Here is a 19538-nt window from a genome sequence, read left to right on the forward strand (position 1 = left end):
GATCTGATTAAGAAGAAAAACAACTCTTGGGATGCCTGGGTGGCTCAGTCGGTTGGGCGTCTGCCTTCAGCTGGGGTCATGGTCCCAGGGTCCTGGGACTGAGTCCCGCATCGGGTTCCTTGCTCAGCAGGGAGCTTGCTTCTCCCTCTGCTTGCTTCTCCCTCTGCTTCTGCACGTGCTCTCTGTCTCTCTGACAAATAAGTAAAATCTTAGAAAAAAGAAACTCTTATTATTTGGCTAATTAAATGTGTTTCCTGCAAAAAAAATTAACAGTAAGCATTTAAATAGGTTATTTCAAGTGTTTTGAAAAATGTTTTTATTCTACTAACTGTAGATAGGCCTACTTTTACTAGTCCAGAGAAAATTGAAATGAAGAAACTTATTTAATATAGTGCTTGTGATTCTGTAGAAACCGTTTCTTTGATAGACATGTCTTTCGTCTAATTTGAATTAAGCAGCATATTTCCATCATTTTTGTTCTATGTTTATGTCATATAAATTGTTTTTTAGTAAGTTTATTTTGCTTTTTGATAAACATGTAGTGGGGTGCCTATTGGAAATAATCTATCCTCCCTCCCCATTCCTTTTGTCTCTAATACACCTTGGGCCTCTTTGGATATTTAATAATACTTAAGGACATAAATTGAGAACAAAAATGGTCTTTTAATGATGGATCACTTTTCAAAATCTATGGCCAGAATGCTTGGACTATAGTATTTTGACATCCGTGGCCACTGTGTGTCTCCACTGCACTCTTTTCTGTGCAGATGAGTAGTGCAGGGGAGGGAGGAGGCAAGGGAAGCCCCTGCCTGTTGTGAAAGATATTCTGCTTGCCCGACCCAGCTGAGCATCTGTTCGGACATCGTCCTCCTCTGTTCGCATAAATAGTGTAGTGGTGGTGGTAATAAGAATGAAAAGCAAAATGTTGACACACTGCCCAGTAATGTGCTTTGTAAACAGATAATGAATTGTTAACCTGATGGATAGGGTGGTTTAGGCCCAGGCTGTTTTAACCAGTTTCTTACAGTGAGTCAAGATAGAGTCCATGATCACAATGCTCATAATCCCAGCATTCCCTGTAGGCCCAGCGCCCCGTGTAGGGCTTGACTTCAAGTTGTTTCATCTCATCACGGTGATCACCTTAGGTATTAGGTACTGTTACGAATCACATTTTACAGAGGAGCATATGGAGGCTTCCCAAGGTTACGCTGTTAATAAATCTGGAACAGGGGCAACCTGGCCATCTGACTTCAGAGCTGGTGCCCTTGTCTACTAGGGTAAATTGCCCAAAGACATTTCTCCCCTAGGAGAAGCTAGGGGGCCAGGGGGCTGGGGAGGAACTGGTGCTGCCTGCTCTTAGAGCACCAGGTGAGGACTGCATCACTCACCACATAAAATTACCTGGAAAAATGCATAGACCCAAACTTCCCCATTGGTGAAATGAAACAGTTTTATCCCCAGAACTGAAAAAAATTTCAGTGACTAGTGCTTTGTTAGAGGCCAGAGATCATTGGTTTGCACCATTGCTTTTTTCCTCATGAACTGTAAGACATTTCTGCCTTTGCCTGTCTGGTTTGCTTGATTTTTCTGAATTTTGACACTCTTCAGAGTGGAACCAGGCATACTTGCCTCAGCTAGTGGGGACTAAACACAGCGGGGGGAGAGACTACATTCTCATCTTGACCTTACTTCTTAAGAAAATTTATAAAGTTCTAGAAGTCTAACAGCTTTAGAATTTATAATTTTAGGAATTCCTTGAAAGGTCCAGTGTTCCCTAAGGTCGGTTGACTGTTCTCTGTCTTTCATGTGTCACACCTGCTCTTTTTCTTACTCTCACACTCTCTCTGAGCAAAGAAATGGAGGCTATAACAAGGATACCATTGGTGAAACAGATGTTTTTAACTTGAAATTACATGCACTTACGGTCTTGTGTGTCAGCCACTCTTAACAACTGTGTTTACTACTGAAGCTGGGAATACAGACTTGGATTATAGTTTAGCCAGCTTTTCTTGTACTGCTCTCCTGTAAATGGATTATTTTTAGTTTGAATTTTTGCTGTAAGCCCTTTCCCACCACTTAATTGACTCTTCAGTCACCACTTGCAGTGCACATGTCAGCATTCCCACGGACACTAAACACACCCAATATAGTCGGCACAATGGCAGGTTCTCTGGGAATTACTAGACTCTTTTTCTGTTACTTTTAATGCTGGAAGTGGGGTCCATTCTGGTTTCCTTCCAGTTCTCTAATGGAGATCTAGGGAGTGTATGTCTGTCTTCTTCAAAATTTAACCTAATAGTTCTTGGTGGTTATCCTAAAATTATCCATCTGAAACCTAACAGATTGTAAATGAAATAGGTATCCTAGTATTTGTTTTGCTGCTGCCTAATGATACCCCTGTTTCAGTCATTGAATACTTTCAAAGCATAACCTTTAAAAGTGTGTTCCCACATCTTAATTTGCCACTTGGCACATTTAGTTCTAACAAACCAGAAGCAAATTTTGTTTCATGAGAAACTGCTTGCCAAACTTTAATTTAGGTCTTCTTATAGAGGATTATTAATGAACCTGTGAAGTGCATGCAAGCACTCTGTTGACAAAACAATGGCATTAAAATTCAGCAGCATGTATTCTCAATCAGAGACCAGGCATGGCCTTTGGGAGACACTGAAAACTGCCATTGTTAGCCTAACGATAAGCTTGTGATTCGGCCTCCAACTGGTGTTTGGAACCTCTAGCTGGTATTTGGAACCTCTAACTGGTATTTGGAACGCCCTCGATTCCCTTTTGTTTGATCCATCATATTCTCTTCTTTAAAAAGCATTTTGCTGATTATGGAATATAACCTTGGATAAACAAATGGATAAAATGCTAAACATTGTTTAGGTAATCATGTTCAGTTCTTTGAAGCTGGATAATATATCTGTACTTTTGCTTTTATAGCATTTAAAAAAAGCTATTTAGTTAGTGATAACGTTTCTCATTTATGAATACTAAAGTTATTGTGATTGAATTTGGTTGTTCTGTCATTTATTTTTAAATTTCTTGTGATTGGTTCCCCCCTCCTTTTTCCTTAAAATTTGAGATTATTATTATGGAGTGGCTAAATTTCAAGAGTCTTGCCAGCAGGTGGCAAAATGTAGTATAACTTTCTCTGAAGAAAAAGAGATTTCAGCTCTGGTGCCTTTGTCTTAAAATGATTGACTGTTCCTTTGGTTAGGTTTTTTTTCTTTTTTTTTAATTTGAAGTTCTGAAATTTACAGCTCAGTTTACCAGGTAATCAAAGCACACCATAAAACGCTAAGTGATTTTTCTCAAAAGAAGTAGTTAAGTTCTTTCAGCAATATTGTTAATATTTACTTTATCTAGGTAATATATATACGTGGACTTAAAGAATCAAACATGTTGTGGGGTGCCTGGGTGGCTCAGTCCGTTAAGTGTCTGACTTTGGCTCAGATCATGATCTCAGGGTCCTGGGATCCAACCCCGTGTTGGGCTCCATGGTCAGCAGGGAGTCTGCTTGTCCTTCTGCCTTGGACCCTCCCTTCCCCACCTCCCACTCATGCTCTCTCTCTCTCTCTCTCTCTCTCAAATAAATAAAGAAAAACCTTAAAAAGAAAAAGAATAAAATGTGTTGCAAGATTTATTTATTTATTTTAAAATAATTTTCTTTTTTGTCCCTTCCATTCTTGGGTCCCATTCCCCAGAGACAACCAGTTTTAAGTTGTGTGGTTTTTTTTTTAAGTTTTTATTTATTTAGGTAATCTCTACACCTAACATGGGGCTTGAACTCACAACCCCAAGATTAAGAGTCGCATGCCCTTCTGACTGAGCCAGTCAGGCGCCCCTGTTTTAACTTTTTAAACCATTTCTTTTGTTGCCTTAATATTGATAAAGAACTGACCTATGTTTTTTTCTATTTTAGACATTATTTGCTGACTTCGCCTGATGGGAGATAAGGATTTAGCTTTTTTATATCACCTACTTTTTCTTCTATCTTCCCAATGTAGTTGTATCACAGTTTGTGATTAAATCAATATCAAATCTTTCTATTATTATGCCAGAGCATAGACTGTTAGAGCTTAAGCACCTATGGTGCTATGATTTAATTCCTTTTCTTGTATAAGACTTCTTTAGTTTCTTTCCTGGAGTTAATTCTTTCTCTGTCTCATGTTTATTTCTTTGTCTAGTTTTATGTGTTCCTATCTCTAAATTAGCCTCTCATTTTCCAACAGAAGTAAATAAAACGCCTTTCAATGTAATGGAAAATGTTAAGGACGCTATAAAGCATTTTTGGTGGTATCCATTCTGGAAACTTTTGTCTTGATTTCATGTTTAGACCTGCCATCTAGTTATTGGAAGGGGTCTTCCCTTTCGTGTCATTCTGAGCATCTCCTTAGAGATAATTTTTCACAAATTTTTGTTCGGTTCTCTCCATTTGTGGTGTAATTTCCTAAAAGACTGTGCATGGAGAGTAAATGTTTTGAGGCTGTGAATGTCTTAAATGTCTTTATTTTATACTCATACCTGATTAGTAGTTTGGCTGGTTTTGGAATATTTGGTTAGATAGTAGTTTTCCTTAACATTTTAAAGGCATTATTTTATTGTCTTCCAGTTTCCAGGAAAGGAGCCTGACCATTATGCAGTGTACACTAAAGTGAAAACCAGTAGGACCCTTTTAGGGTTAGGTTTTGTTAGGGTGATGCCTTTTAAAAGATAAGTAGGGTACATAGGGAATGTTATTTTACTCCCATATGTTAAATGAAGGTAGTGCAAACCCCTATAGGAATATTGTGGAGGTAAACATTAAAAAATTTTAAGGTAACTATGAACATCAAATGGAAAACCACCTTGTTTTTCTTCTTGACACACACATTGGGGTAAATGGCAGATTTTTGTGGTAATAGCCCTTTGTGTTCATATTTTATTTTATTTTAAAGATTTTATTTATTTGTGAGAGAGAGATACAGAGAGAAAGAGCACAGACAGGGGGGAATGGCAGGCAGAGGGAGAAGCAGGCTCCCTGCTGAACAAAGAGCCTAATGTGGGACTTGATCCCAGGACGCTGGGTTCATGACTTGAGCCAGAGGCAGACGCTTAACCTACTAAGCCACCCAGGCGTCCCTGTATTCATATTTTAAAGCACATCATCTTGATATTATGATTTTCCAAGGAGTGCACTTTAGAATCAAATGGAGGGGCGCCTGGGTGGCTCAGATGGTTAAGCGTCTGCCGTAGGCTCAGGTCATGATCTCCAGGTCTTGTGATCAAGCCCCATGTCAGGCTCCCAGCTCAGCAGGGAGTCTGCTTCTCCCTTTCCCTCTGCCTCTTCCCCTGCGTGTGCTCTCTCTGTCTCTCTTTTAAATGAATAAATAAAGTCTTTTTTTTTTTTTAAATTTATTTGACACAGAGAGAGACAGCCAGAGAGGGAACACAAGCAAGGGGAGTGGGAGAGGGAGAAGCAGGCTTCCCGCCGAGCAGGGAGCCCGATGTGGGGCTCAATACCAGGACCCTGGGATCATGACCTGAGCTGAAGGCAGACGCTTAACGACTGAGCCACCCAGGCGCCCCAGAATAAATAAAATCTTTTAAGAGAAAATAGAATCCCAATGGATTTTAAATCGATAAGATACATATTATAATATTTGGATTTTTTGCCTTAAATTTAAATTGGAGTCCACAAATGACAAAGCATTTGTTTTTGGTTGCCTGTTTAAACAAAGGCTAAATAAAGAATAGAATCATGAAACTGGAGTTTTTGAAATAATGTATCTTTCATGTTGGATATATTATGAATTTCTTTTGCACTCTAGTAGAATTTTAAAAAAATTACGTCTTTTTTTTTTTTTAAGAGAGAGAGGGAGAGAGCGCATGTGAGTGGGGGGAGGGGCAGAGGGAGAGAGAATCTCAAGCAAACTCCCCACTGAGTGCAGAGCCCATCGCTGGGCTCTATCCCAGGACGCTGAGATCATGACCTGAGTTGCAATCAAGAACCAGATGCTTAACCGACTGCGCCATCCAGGGGCCCAAATTACGTCCTTTTTTAAAAGCAGAAATCAGTTATTTTGTTGGGAATAAAAATGCTTTTTAAATTAATCTGCATTGGTTTGGTTTCTTTGCAAAATTTGCATTCAAGGAAGATTGTCATTATTATATTTGATTTCTTTTTAATGTAGTGTAATGGTAATGAATGAGGTGATCAATAGAAAACGTATAAAATAGCAAGTATCAGTCTTAATCCAGATGCTGATTGTTTCTATGTGGCTGTTTTAGCACTGGTTACTATGGTTTTTTTCAGCCTTTATAAATTATCACAAGAGATAAACTGTTTCTCCTACTACACTCACTAAATTAGCTCCTCTTTAATGTTGAAGGATAGCTAGGAAGATTTATAGTTCAGATTTCATAACAAGTCTTATTTTAGGATAATGTGGTTTTCTAGTTGTTTAGGCACCTTTTCGGCCTTTTCCCCAGGGGCATTAATCCTTGGCTAGAAAGAATAAACTCTAGTCCTCCATGACACCTGACTGCAAACTGCAACCATAAAGCCTTAGACTCTTAAAACAAACATTTTTCAACCTTATAGCACAGACTTCCTGTTTTTAAAGCTTTTCTGACCTTCCTGCGAAAAGACCAATACAGCTATGGTTACATCCTGTGGTTATTGTCATTAAAAAAAAAAAAAAAAAAATCTATTGAATTTTTCTAAAGCCCTTGAGTATAAAAGTGATTAATGCACCAAAAAATGTAAATAGCAGTGGACTCATGTCTGATCTTTGTTAGGTTTTCAATAAAAGATAATAGAACCAGGTCAGCTTTTAATGCGTTTCTGTTTGTTCAAGGTCTGCTACAATTGGAATGTCAGGAAAATCTCACATTAAAAGGATCTGCCCTATTCTGGAGAGATTGTAAAAGAGGCATTTGGCAGTCATTTCCTTTCACTTGTGAGAAAGAACATGCTTTACATTGTAATTGTTTAAATATACCAGGGCCTGATAGGGCTCTCATATTTTTTATTGTATAGTTAGTTAGCTTGCTCTGCAGATTGGAGGGGATGATCCGTGTTTAGGTTTTATTGTTAGAATTATTCAAATGATGTAAATGTTAAAAGTTAGCCCATGTCTTCCTTTGTACTAAGTTGTGTTTCCTGTAGTCCAAATATTTGCTTTTTTAAGTCAGTTAAAATTAAACTTGAATGGGTGTTCAGAATTTGTCTTCACAATAATCTCTCTCACCTCTAACCCCCTCCTTCCTTCAAAAGAAAAGAAGAGAAACCACCCTGTGTTGTTTAGGTCAAACATTCTTGAGACTCTGGCTTTTGATTTTTGTTTTAGCCAATGTATCGCATGTTTGAGTGGATATTTTGAACTAGAGTCTTCTGACATTTTCTAGAGAGAAGTGATTGGTTTTTAAGCAGAAAAGTACTGGATTGTTAACACTACCTGTGATAAGGAACCTGGGAAATGGTACTCACTTAATGTTTTGAAACATTTAAGTTCATATTTTTTCTGGAAATAGATTGTGATTTTATTTTAAAGGAGTTTAGTTTATTGGAGGCGTTGGAGTTGTTACCAGAGACAACACACATTAGAATTTTTTTTTTTTTTAAAGAGGGGCAAAGCTGTGTTTTGGATTTGTAATCATTATTTTAGTTTTATAAATGTCTGTCTGGTTGGTATTTTGAATTCTTGGTATAATGATTCCAGTTGGTGTTTTTAGTTTTCTTAAGATTACTTTCAATAAACTTGCTTGGATAGTCCCACTGATTTTCTAAATCCCCTGTCAAGGTCATGAGTCCTTGAGCTAATTTCTTCCCCAAAACTCGCCAGCCAGGTGCCCCAATAGTTACCTATTTTAAATCAGTGATACTTTTTCAAATGAGAAATCTCTCTTCCTAACTGTATTTTTGCCCTTTCAAAGTATTGCTTTAATGGAACATTATGATTTCATCTATACAATCTCAGATCACTAGTGCATTTTAAAATAGAGATGAAAATGTCTTTAAGTTTTTTAAACATACACTATCTTAGAGGTCTGTCTCTCTTTCAAGTTGCTTTAAGGCTTATTTCACATCCTTCATCCTTTAGAGGGCTACACACTTCGATTGACTTACTGTGTTGGAAGAGTTTGCTCTAAGTCCACCCTGGAGTTAGTGCTTCTGCTCTCTGTTCTTATAAAAATGGGACTTGGTGCTGCAAGCTGTGTCCTCTCTGCCCTACAAGAACATATTTTAAAATGTTGATAATTTCTATACTTCATGAAGTAACCCTTTAAATGTTCATTAGCAATTAGCCACTGAAATATTTGTTTGAGGCTCTGTTAGGAAGTGTAAAACAGGGGCACCTGGGTGGCTTAGTCGGTTTAAGTGTCTGCCTTTGGCTCAAGTCATGATCCTGGTGTCCTGGGATCGAGCCCTGCATCAGGATCCCTGCTCAGCGGGGAGTCTGCTTCTCCCTTTCCCCTTCACCCTGCTTGTGCTCTCTCTCTCTCTTTCTTTCTCATGCTCTCTCTCAAATAAAGTCTTTAAAAAAAAAAAAAAAAGGAAGTATAAAGCAAAAAGAAAAGTTGTATTAACATCCAACCTTAACATTGTCCTTACAAATTTAATTTTGGAGAATGTGCTCTTTATGGTTTTACTAAAGGTTAGTCTCCTTGATTTTTAGAATCTGATGTTATTTCTAGTTATTTTTCAAGAGCATATTATGTAGATAGATTCCAGCAGTATCTAGGTTGAAATTAACTCATCAAGTTTTATTCTTAAATACAGAAGTTTAGTAAATATTAAGACTTTGGCATTGAGGGACATAAGAGCTCCCTTTTCCTGATAATTTGGAATATATGCCTAATTATTGCAACATGATCCTGGTTCTCTGTGCCTTTTTCTGTGGAAAAGACCAACTTTATTTTTAAAAAATCATCATCACCAACTTTATTTAAAAAAATTTTTTTTTGAAAGATTTTATTTATTTATTTGACAGAGAGAGACACAGCGAGAGAGGGAACACAAGCAGGGGGAGTGGGAGAGGGAGAAGCAGGCTTCCTGCTGAGCAGGGAGCCCGATGCGGGGCTCAATCCCAGGACCCTGGGATCATGACCTGAGCCAAAGGCAGATGCTTAACGACTCAGCCACCCAGGTGCCCTATCACCAACTTTATTGACGTAAGTTTTTATATATCTGTTTTTCAGCACTTTTACCTACAAAGAAACTATGTGAGTTGATCGTGATATGTTGGCTGAATGGAAAGTGATATGATAAATGAATGGATAGGTAATTGGGTAGGAGAGTTATTTTAAAAATTCATATTGGTAAACATCTGACCTTGATTTGCATAAGATTTGCAAACTGTGAATTAGATGATAGTTACCTATTCTTTTTTTTTTAAAGATTTTATTTATTCATTTGAGACAGAGAGATACAGAGAGAGAGAGCATGAACAGAGGGAGAGGCAGAGGGAGAAGCAGGCTCCCCGCTGAGCCAGGAGCCAGACGTGGGGCTCGACCCCAGGACCCCGGAATCATGACCTGAGCCGAAGGCAGACGCTTAACCATCTGAGCCACCCAGGTGTCCCGATAGTTACTTATTCTTATTATTTTTTTATTGTTGCATTTTTTTTTTTAAGATTTTATTCTTAAAGCAATCTGTACACCCAATGTGGGGCTTGAACCTACAACCCTGAAATCAAGAGTTGTGTGCTCCACCGACTGAGCCAGCGAGGTGCCCCAATATTTACCTATTATTAAAATAGTAGGTCATTCAGTAGTGCTAAAAACTGAGAAGTATTTTATGTTTGATGTGCTAATTCTGATTTTGCATACGTTTCAGAATATAAATCATAATTTCCTTTTGAAAAGAAAGGGCATACTATTAATATTTAACCAGGGCAATAAGAGTACCTGGGACTGTGTTGGGGAAACCAGGACTTGTGCGAAAGAACATTTTGATTTGGTTTAGTGTGATTTGAAAGTGTGTGTGGAATACTGTTGTGGTGGAACCCAGAGGGCATTTGAAAATGTGGATCTGTTGCTAAGAAGCAAGCTCAGGGCTAGAAAAATAAAGATTTTCAATCAGTGACACAAAAGTAACTTGAGAGTAAATCTTCTCATTCATGAGAGATATTGGAGTGTGATTAAGAAGAGGCTAGACATTAACTACCTATAGTTAGGGGGAGTCATAGTTAGGAAGAGTCATGGAAGGGACTAGAGAATGGATAGAGAAAGATAGGAGACCCAGGAGAGTGCATAATGTCAGACTCAAACTACCAGAATGCCAGTGTGGAAACAGCCTACTGTTGGAAAGCGGATAAATTGATCCAGTGTTTTGGAGGGCAGGTTGGTTCAGTCTCTTTGACTAAAATGCATATTTATTGAACTACAGATTCCTTCAGTATAGAAGTACTCACATATATGCACGAAGATGCACATAGAAGTTTGTTGTAGCAGTTTGGGACTTGTTTATTATGGTTTTCCCACAGTGTAGAATTCTGTGCCACTACAAAAAGGAATCAGATGTTAATGGTCTGCTGTAAAGAGAGAAGCAAGTTGCTATATAGCATGGATGGTAGATTACATTTTCATGAAATAAAAATAAACAGAATGAACCCCCAGACAAATGAATATATATGTTCTTAAGTATTTGAGTATGTTTCTATACGTATGTACTAAAAGAGAGCCTGGAGAGCTAGCTATACTTAAACTTGTTGAATGGACTTGTTCGGATTTTCTGATAATAATTTAAAAATTTTTTAAAAATTCTAATAATTTAAAAAAATTCAAAAGAGCTTCAAAAAGAACTATGTTTCTTTTCTTTTTTTTTTTCTTTTGAAAACCCCAGAGGTTTTGTTATGTGGTGACATTTTGTGAGTTGGAAAATGGAAAGAAGGAGAAAGTTTGCTTAAAATTGTAACTATATTCTGCACAGTAATACAGACCTACCTGTCCTAGGACACTCTGCAAACACAGCTGACCAGTACTAACACAACCCTTGAGTCTGTCACTGTTTGCTTGATTAACTTTGGTATTTTTTTTTTTTCCACATTTTGATACTGGGGGGGATGAGCTAGGTTACTTGATCTGAATGATTTTACTAGATAATGCTGTAGAAGAGCATGTTGATTGTCTCAACTTGATAGAATCTAGACAGACCTCACTAGTTATTGTTAGATGAGCATTACCTTTAAACTTCCATGTAAAAAAAAATGCAGTCTCTGTCCCCCTTTGGTCATCTTGGGGAGTAGTCCAAAGCCACCGTCTTTAGAAGATCTGGCCAAGAGTCTTCCTTGCTGTGAGAGAAACAGAGTGGCATAGACAGTAAATGCAGTGTAGTTGTTGGAGGTTAAGGGTCAGGAATAGTGTGGGCCCTGTTCAACTGCTGCTAAGGTTATACTTTACATTTCCCCTGTGTACTGTTTCCGGTCATAGCTTTAATGTTAGTTTAACTAGACTTTGTATTTAATTATAACTGTTAGGGTAAAGTTGATGTCAGCTTACTGGGCTGCATGCTGAGGCCTGTAGAATATGGAGTGCTTTGCTTCTACCCACATCTGTTGTCTCCTCTCATTATCTGTTAATGGTACTCAACTTGACAGGGTTGTTTTGATAAATGTAGGGTGTTCTAAAACCTGGAGCTGGAATTTGTGTGGAATGAAACTCAGGACAAAAGGAAACAGAAAGAGACAGGCCAGGGTGAGATCCTGTGGGACCAAGGAGGGACACGTGAAATGCTGAAAATAACAATGAGGATTAATTTGGAGCTGAGGGTGGGGTATATCTAATATTTTTAATTCATCTCACACATTCTTTTATTTTTTCCTGTGCTCAAGTGCAGAACTTGTGAGAAATTGTACTTATTGTAAAAACTCCCATTTCTCATCTACAGATGAGAGCTCAAGGTTAATAGGGTTTGAAATGAATTCTTGTTTGAGGAGTTGGGGAGGGTGGTTTTGGAATGGTCTGTCACCAGGGACTGGGAGTCCTCAGGTCAAAAGAGCTCTTATGAAGACTTTCATGTCAGAGAAATAGAGATCTTTTAGAGAGAAAAAAAATGAAAAAGTTCAGCGTGAAAGAGAGGTGAGGATTATCCTCCTCCCCTGCAGAATTTGGTAGTACTTTTGCATTCAGAGAAGTGTTGAAGACAAACTAATGTACCAATGTGCTTTCAGATTTTTATATCCTGTTTATATTGCTATCTGTGTACAAGATTTAGTAGTCTATCCAGTTTATCCACTGCTGTTTGCCCCTTGCTTAAATGCCAGGTAAGTAGGAAGAATTTGGTTTGAATAAATTAATGATGGCTTCTGTACCTCATTAACTATTAAAAAAAAAAAAGTGAACTTTGCAAATAGGACCTAGTTAGGGTCTCAGGGTTTTTAATGAACTACCCTGGGCATAATTATTTATTTATATCTTTATAGAGCAGCGATAAAAATCTTCCTTTTACTAGACTTTTAAAGGTTAATAAAATAAATACTATTTATTACATAGATGCTACTTTTTTGAGAGAGGCTTCTTTGTGCCAAGAACCGCGCAGAGAATATGCAAAATGAGTAAAACAGGGTTGTTGCTCTCTGTTCACTTACTCATTCCACAAATCTGTATGCTTGACACCCAGTATTTGATAATGAGCAAATATATAGAACTTTCTCAAATGGAACTTGCTGTCTAAAGGGGTCTAGGGACATTAGTCAGAAAATTACACCAATGAATTACAAACTGAGATAAGTGCTCTTAAGGAAAGGAACACAGCTCTCTGGGAACTTGTAACAGAGGAACTTGACCTAGAGCGGGGCCTCAAGGTAAGTTTCTCTGACAAAGTGATATTTGACCTGAGATCTGAAGGAGGAGTAGGCTTTAAACTGTGTGTGTGGGGTGGTGGTGTGTGTGTGGGGGGGGGGGGGTAGGAGGAGCCGGGAGAATTTCCTGCTCCAGTGGGAAGAAGCAGTGATGGCTTGTGGTGGATAGAAATCCTGATACCTTGGAAATTTGAAAGACTGGCATAACGAGGATGGGGGACTGGGAGAGGATGCAGGACTAGGACAAAAGAATATAAGTATCATAAAGTGCTGTCAAAGCATTTAGAATCCCTGACAGACTAGGTACAGCATGAATTCAGAATAGAGCAGTTTGGTTGTTCTCACCAGCCCTTTACAACAGAGTGTAAACCAGTGTTTTTAAAAGGGTCTACAAAAACAAAACAAAAACCACCCAAATAACCAAAACCCTCATCAGGCTCTGCCATGTATCTAGATACAGCTGGTTGGATAATTGGAGTGTGTCTGAGTATAGGAGTGGCTTTTGTAGCTAGGCTTTAGGGTCGATTTCATCTATGACATGTATGGAGTGATCTCAGAGCCACTGGGTTATGAAGCCGATTCTGAAGCTGCAGGTCCTCTCAGGATGGTCTCAATGAGGAGTGGTGTTTAGTGGAGCTTATAGAGGAGCTACGTTTGCGCTATAGACCACCTCTGATTTGTATTGATCACAGGCACCTTTCAGGGTGGCAAAGGCATTATGTTTCATCAGCTCTTGCTCTCAGTACATGTGCTGTGTTCGTGGTTTTAGATAGATATTTCTGTCTCCTGTAGAATAACTTGATTTTTCTTTAAGAGAAATCAGCATAATGATGTTTAGATAGCAAATGGGCTATCACGTGGTTATCCGTGCTAGCAGGGCAGGACCCCTGCCTGGGTTCTACTCTGTGCTCCCCACTCAGGCCCCCTTTGAGAGACTTGGGGCTTATCATTTTATCTAAATCTCTGACTATTGGTAAGGGGGTACCTAATATTTCAGCAACTTTATTGGACTTTGGAAAGTCCAATAACATTTATAAAGCGATTTCAGAGTTCCATGAAACTTGCCTGGAAGGCAAGTTGGTAAAGATACCAAAGTTTGGTAAAGATACCAAAAGAGATCATTTAAATTTTGAGCTTGTAACTTTCAAATTTGGGTTGACACTGAGTGAGTTTAATACTTTGAATTCATATGCTGTAGGAATGTGTTTTTAAAATTTGCTATGGGGCGCCTGGGTGGCTCAGTTGGTTAAGCGACTGCCTTTGGCTCAGGTCATGATCCTGGAGTCCCAGTATCGAGTCCCACATCGGGCTCCCTGCTCAGCGGGGGGTCTGCTTCTCCCTCTGACCCTCTTCCCTCGCGTGCTCTCTGTCTCTCATTCTCTCTCAAATAAATAAAATCTTAAAAAAATTTGCTATGCACTGTCTTATTTAATTGGGACAAAATGATCTTGGCTGTTACGACTAGGGAATACATGGTATAAATGTAGTTTAATGTTATTAAATTTTAGCAGGAAGGTGTATGTTTATCAGATTGGGGGTGGGGAAGAAATGAATTTGAGATTAACAGTGGGTAATTCTATTTAGATGCACATAACAGTGGAATTAATGAGGGGGTCTGGGGTAGGTTATGTGTTTATTTAAGGCCACGTGGCAAAAAATTTGCTTTTATTTTGCTTCCTTATTAGGTGGATTTCAATCAAGTCTAATTTAAGATATGCCTTATGTAGCAGAGGGACTTTTATTTTCTTGGGGAAAAAGGATCGGAGAGAGAAGACCCTTAAACAAATGACTTACAGAGAATTCCTAAAAACTGTAAGGAAAATTGGGGTCAGAAATGTTGACACCAAACAATGCTTCTTTCTCTCTGTATCTTTGAAACAAATGTTCTGCATGCCTATGATTGTTGGTTATTTCATCTGCATTTGTTAGACGTCAGAGGTGGTTGGCATTAATATTCCTGGCAGAAGCAGAGGCAGCTCTAGGATGTGTGAACTGCTGATCACTCACGGGGATGCGCTGCCTCTTTAATATCTTGCTTGCAGATGCATTTTCTAGCTGACCACGCTATTAAGAGCTGCCATCAATCACGCAGCCTCCCAGTTCCGGCTGTCGGGAGGGGAGGGAGACTTGGGGAGAGCAGCGGCTGGCCGAGCTAGGAAGGAGATAAAATTGCAGTGGCGCGTGCGCGCGCGCGCGCGTCCCCGCTGTGGTGGCAGCAGGCAACGGTGCGCGCGGAGCCGTCCGGGCTCCAGCCCGGGTTTTTCCGGCTGCCGCCGCCGCCGCTGTGGGGTGGCTGCTCTTTCTCTCCCGTCTGGGTCACAGGCATGTGGCAGTGTTGGCCCGGCGGCCCGTGCTGAAGGAGTGCGAGCCCGAGCAGCGGCCGCATCTCCCAGCCGCGGGCGGGGCCCTGCGCCGCCACCTCCCGGAGCCACGGAGCTGGGGGGACATGAGCCCGAGCTGTGCTGCCCTGCGGCCGCCTGGGCCTCCTTTTGTTTTAGCAAGTGCATTTCACGCCCTGAGCCCCTTCCCGCCCCGCCCCTGCCCGCGGGCCTGAGTTTGCGGGGGGGCCCTGCGCCGGAGGAGGACGAGGCCTGCGGGCTCAGCTCCTGCCGCGACCGGCCGCAGGCAAGTGGCCAGAGCCTCGTGCTGCAAGGGGAACGCGGTTCGCGGGCCAGGAAGTTGGACAAGTGTGGGCACAGGGGCTCTCGGAGGTGGGTGTACCGAGAGTGTTGTAGCTGACCCTGCAAAGATGAACCACTCCGCTATTAAGAATGGTGATGGCTTTCCAGGAATCAGGAATCGGTATTTACTGTGTCCCATTGCATTTTTGTTGGGCTTACTAGTTTTTCAGTCGCCCAAACTTTAGAAATTCCAACTAAATAAATCAATTGAGAAACACCCTTCAGGGCAGAGAAAATACTATTTGAAAAAGATTGTGTGTGTGTGTTTGTGAATGTTGTCTTTTTTGAAAGGAAAGCGTTATTGAAGATGAACAAAGTAATCCAGTAGTCACTGATTAGAAACTTCATTGCTTACTGTGGAGTAAATTTAAGTTTAAAAATATAATGAATTTGATGGACTTGATTATAAATTTCAGTTACTTAAGTGACAAATATAATTTGTTCCTGGGACCAAAAAACTGTTGGTTTGCCAGACTAGCTAAAATGCAGAGATAGTTTTGAAAAAGATGGCTTTAAATTTGAATTGTTAAAATTGTTTTGGTTCGAGGTGCTGGCTTCCCTGCCCCTTACCCTTGTTTACGCGGCTTTCCTTGAAGCTCTGGGGAGACCTGCCTGACCACTTTCTGTTTGCTGAGACTGCTTTAATGGGTTATTTTGTCTTACTCTCAATTTTTAGGCTTTCCTGGGGCACATGTGCCGCTGCTCTCCTTGGGGCATTGTTTGGCTGGAGGCCTCCTCTCAGCCATATGGAAATTAAAAAAAATGTCATGTGAATGAACATGGGGGTCAACAGAGATTAATTTTTCCCTTTGAAATTGTGTCTGTGTGGTTTAAGATTGAGACACTGAGTAAAAGTTGAGAACAGAGTTGATAAAGTCCTTAAAATTCTGTGCCAAAATTAATGTATTGAGGTTTTCTTCCTCCTCCTTCTTCATTTTGGCTAGGAGCTCCACATGTAAAGTAGACATGATTTGGGACCTTACAGATGGGAACAATATCCCCTGTAAGCCCGTTGATCTGTGGGCAATTATTTCCAGATGCACAACCAACTCTACATTTTTATGCATGTGTTAGATTTGAGCTTTAAGGGCACTTGCCTTTCTGAATATTTACATTGCCTACTAAAATAACACAAGGCAGACATTTTAGAGGCTTAACAGCAACTTCACAATACTGTGGGAGCAGCTAGAGCTTGTATTTGTTTTTTCCAACTCTGTAATTTAGTAGTGTTTAAACTATTTTATAAAGATCTCTGGGACCAGTGAAAGGTGGTTTTCAGTCCAGAGCACTTGAGTGCTCATTGTACTCTGGCAGGCCCTGGCGCTTGGCAGGCAGCGCTTGAAATGTTATTTGATCTGTTTGCGTGATAGAATTGACTAAGGTTACACTTTTCCTTCCCCTGGCTGTTGAAAGCGATGCATCAATGTACTGTTCAGTGACTTATTTAAAGACTTAACCTACATTCATTCACTGTAAGAAGGGTTCCAGAAAAGGCCAATTAAATTTTTGTCTTGTTTTTGTGGTTTTGCATTTATGAATTGAGGCGAGAGCTGACGTAATGTAGCTGTACCACTTCCTTTGTGTGTGTATGGTTTTTTATAGCTAGTGTTCCTATAGGATATGTTTCAGTCTGCATGGTTGTGATTATTTCTGAAATGTTTGAATGTAGATATATTCCAAATTCAGTTATTTTCAACTATGTGCCAGTTTACTGTTTATATTGCCTGTGGGGGAGGTGAAGGGTGGGATGGTGAACCCCGTCACCCTGTCAGTAAGGTTCAGTGAATTGCCTGTGTGTTATGCAGACTAGCTTTTCATTTTAATTAGTGCAACTGTGTACAGCTGTTAGGTTAGAATGCATTGGCTGCCCCTGCAGGGTGGTTTTATCTTACACTGGAGGTTTTATGGACTTGTCTGGCTGTGCTTCTTAATCCCTCTCCCACTGCCACTATGCTTGCTTTTAAGCAAATGATAGAACAAGACAAGCTTTTGTTTACTCATGAAATAGTTTACTTGTTAGAGATTTATTTTTGGTTTTGAGGAAATTGGTAAACCATGTAATTTATTGGTAGGTATTACATTTACTATGCTTTTCCAAGGTCAGAGGGTTTTGCTTGCTATTGTGTAGTCTTGAGTAGCCAGTTGAACCATCCATTTTATAATGACATAGGAAGCCAGTATTAAAAAAGCCCCAAACCAACCTGGTTTTTATTTGCTATTCTAGGATTAGTTTGTAAAACAGAAGTAAATGTTAAGCTCAGTGCAGAGAAAGAACACAGCTAAATTGTTTCTCCCGGTCTCTTACCTCTCGTTACACTGTAACCAAAGGGACTAAGCCATTGACTTAACAGCAGTTTGGCCAAGGACTGGATGATTAATGGAAGGGTTTAGAAACGTCTGTTCAGGGACATGTGTGGCCACCTTTAAATTTTAAAATGGGTTTTTGGCTCCAAGTTACTGGTAGGTATTTCAGATTGAGTAGCTTTGAGTATTTGAATATAGGACTGTGACAAAGCCAGGCTTTTTGGGTCATAAAATAGATTGCGATGTGAATGACACATTTTTCTCTGTAGTCTGGTCTCCTTATTATGTGCCTCTGTCTTGAGGAGATAGTCACTGCCAGAGGCTTCTAAGACTGTCCTCTGCATTTCTTTAAAAAGAGTAAAAGCCACAAACAAAATGGACTGAAATCTGTTTTTATATAGAGCCTTTTTCAAAACCCCAGTTACTGATAGAAGAACAAGATGTGCTGTTGGGGGGAATGCTGGGATAGGGGAAAGGAGGCTGGCGTAGGTTGAAGTATTTTTTAACTCTTTGGAGAAATGGGTCCTTCTCAAAATAACCTGGAATGAGGAAAGAAAGCATTTTCTAGAAAATATAATTTCAGTGTAGCCTATCTAGAAAATGTTTTTTCTAATTAAAAGAAATCAAAACATTTAGATTGGCAACAGCAACTGCTGAATCAAAGAAAAAATAGAGGGAAGTAAGTATCCTAGATCTAAACAAGTTATTTCAAAAGTTCGTAAGTTTTTTTTTTTAGACCGTATTATTTTGAATCTGAATATTAATGGTGATTAGGGTCATAGAGTTGCCCTCTAAAATCTGTTTAATCCTTGATATAGTTGATATATATTTGTAATGAAAAAAAACCCAATAATGTTGACATTTCATTAGAAAAAGTCAGCATAATCGTATTCAGTGTTTAATGCTATATATGGAGCTCTGCTGGTATAATTAATCAATTTATTAAGTACAGCTTGGTGGTTAATAGCTAGGCTACCTGAGTTCTGTTCCTAGCTTCACTGTGTACTCACTGTAAGACCTATAATATGTTGCTTAGCCTCTTTGTAACCATGAGGAGAATGATCAGTCTATCTCAGGGGTGTGGAAAATTCTTAGGAATGTGCTTGGCACGTATTAACAGCTAATATTTCATATAGTAAGCACTAATTCTGCTCTAGGTACTGTTTTAATTGCTAAAGATACAAAAAAGGATGAAGTCCCTGTCCTTAGAGTACTTACATTCCAATGGAGGAAGACAATACAAAGTAAAGGTAGCCTGATGATCTGTGTAAAGATACAACTTCTGGGCATGCCAGTGGGTTTTAGAAGCTTAATATGGGAAGTTTAACATCATTCTTTAAAGCCACCATTCTTTCCTTGATAAAATGTGTCTCACACAAGTAGATGATATGTTAGCTCACAGGTGGAGTAGAGAAGGCAAAAGGGACTTTTTCTGGGAAAGAAAAAAAGGAAAATGGAACAGTAAAGAAATTAAAGATTGTGATTTGTCAGTTTAAGTGCCAAACAGTAGAAGGGGAGTGTTGATTCATGCCCATCCATAAAAGGAAATATAATAATGATATAAAAAGTCCTAATGTAAAGCCCAGTAGAAAAAAACATAGAAGCCAAACTGCTTATGCATTGTGATTCCAAACTATGCACACCTGCATGTACTCACAGAGGCTAAGGAAAAAGGTTAGAAAGAAATAGACCAAACGTTAATAGTGCTAATCTTTAGATTGATGGGATTATGCATAACTTCATTTCCTTAGTATCCTTCTGTCTT

General features: G+C 39.4%; 1 protein-coding gene across 7 annotated transcripts in view; it reads left to right on the forward strand.

Annotated features, from left to right (window-relative positions):
- RERE (arginine-glutamic acid dipeptide repeats) overlaps positions 1–19538 on the forward strand; it is a 415927-nt gene that overhangs the window by 99830 nt on the left and 296559 nt on the right. Inside the window, exon 1 of one of the 7 annotated variants that reach the window (XM_078073820.1) lies at positions 15102–15499. The exons of 5 other annotated variants lie outside the window; for them this stretch is intronic. The gene's annotated coding sequence lies outside the window, so the exon portion shown is untranslated. Of the gene's footprint in view, positions 1–15101; positions 15500–19538 lie in introns of those variants that run through there. One more of the 7 variants, XM_078073821.1, reaches the window with a different exon arrangement.

Source organism: Halichoerus grypus, chromosome 5, assembly GCF_964656455.1.
Source record: "Halichoerus grypus chromosome 5, mHalGry1.hap1.1, whole genome shotgun sequence".
Taxonomy (NCBI): domain Eukaryota; kingdom Metazoa; phylum Chordata; class Mammalia; order Carnivora; family Phocidae; genus Halichoerus; species Halichoerus grypus.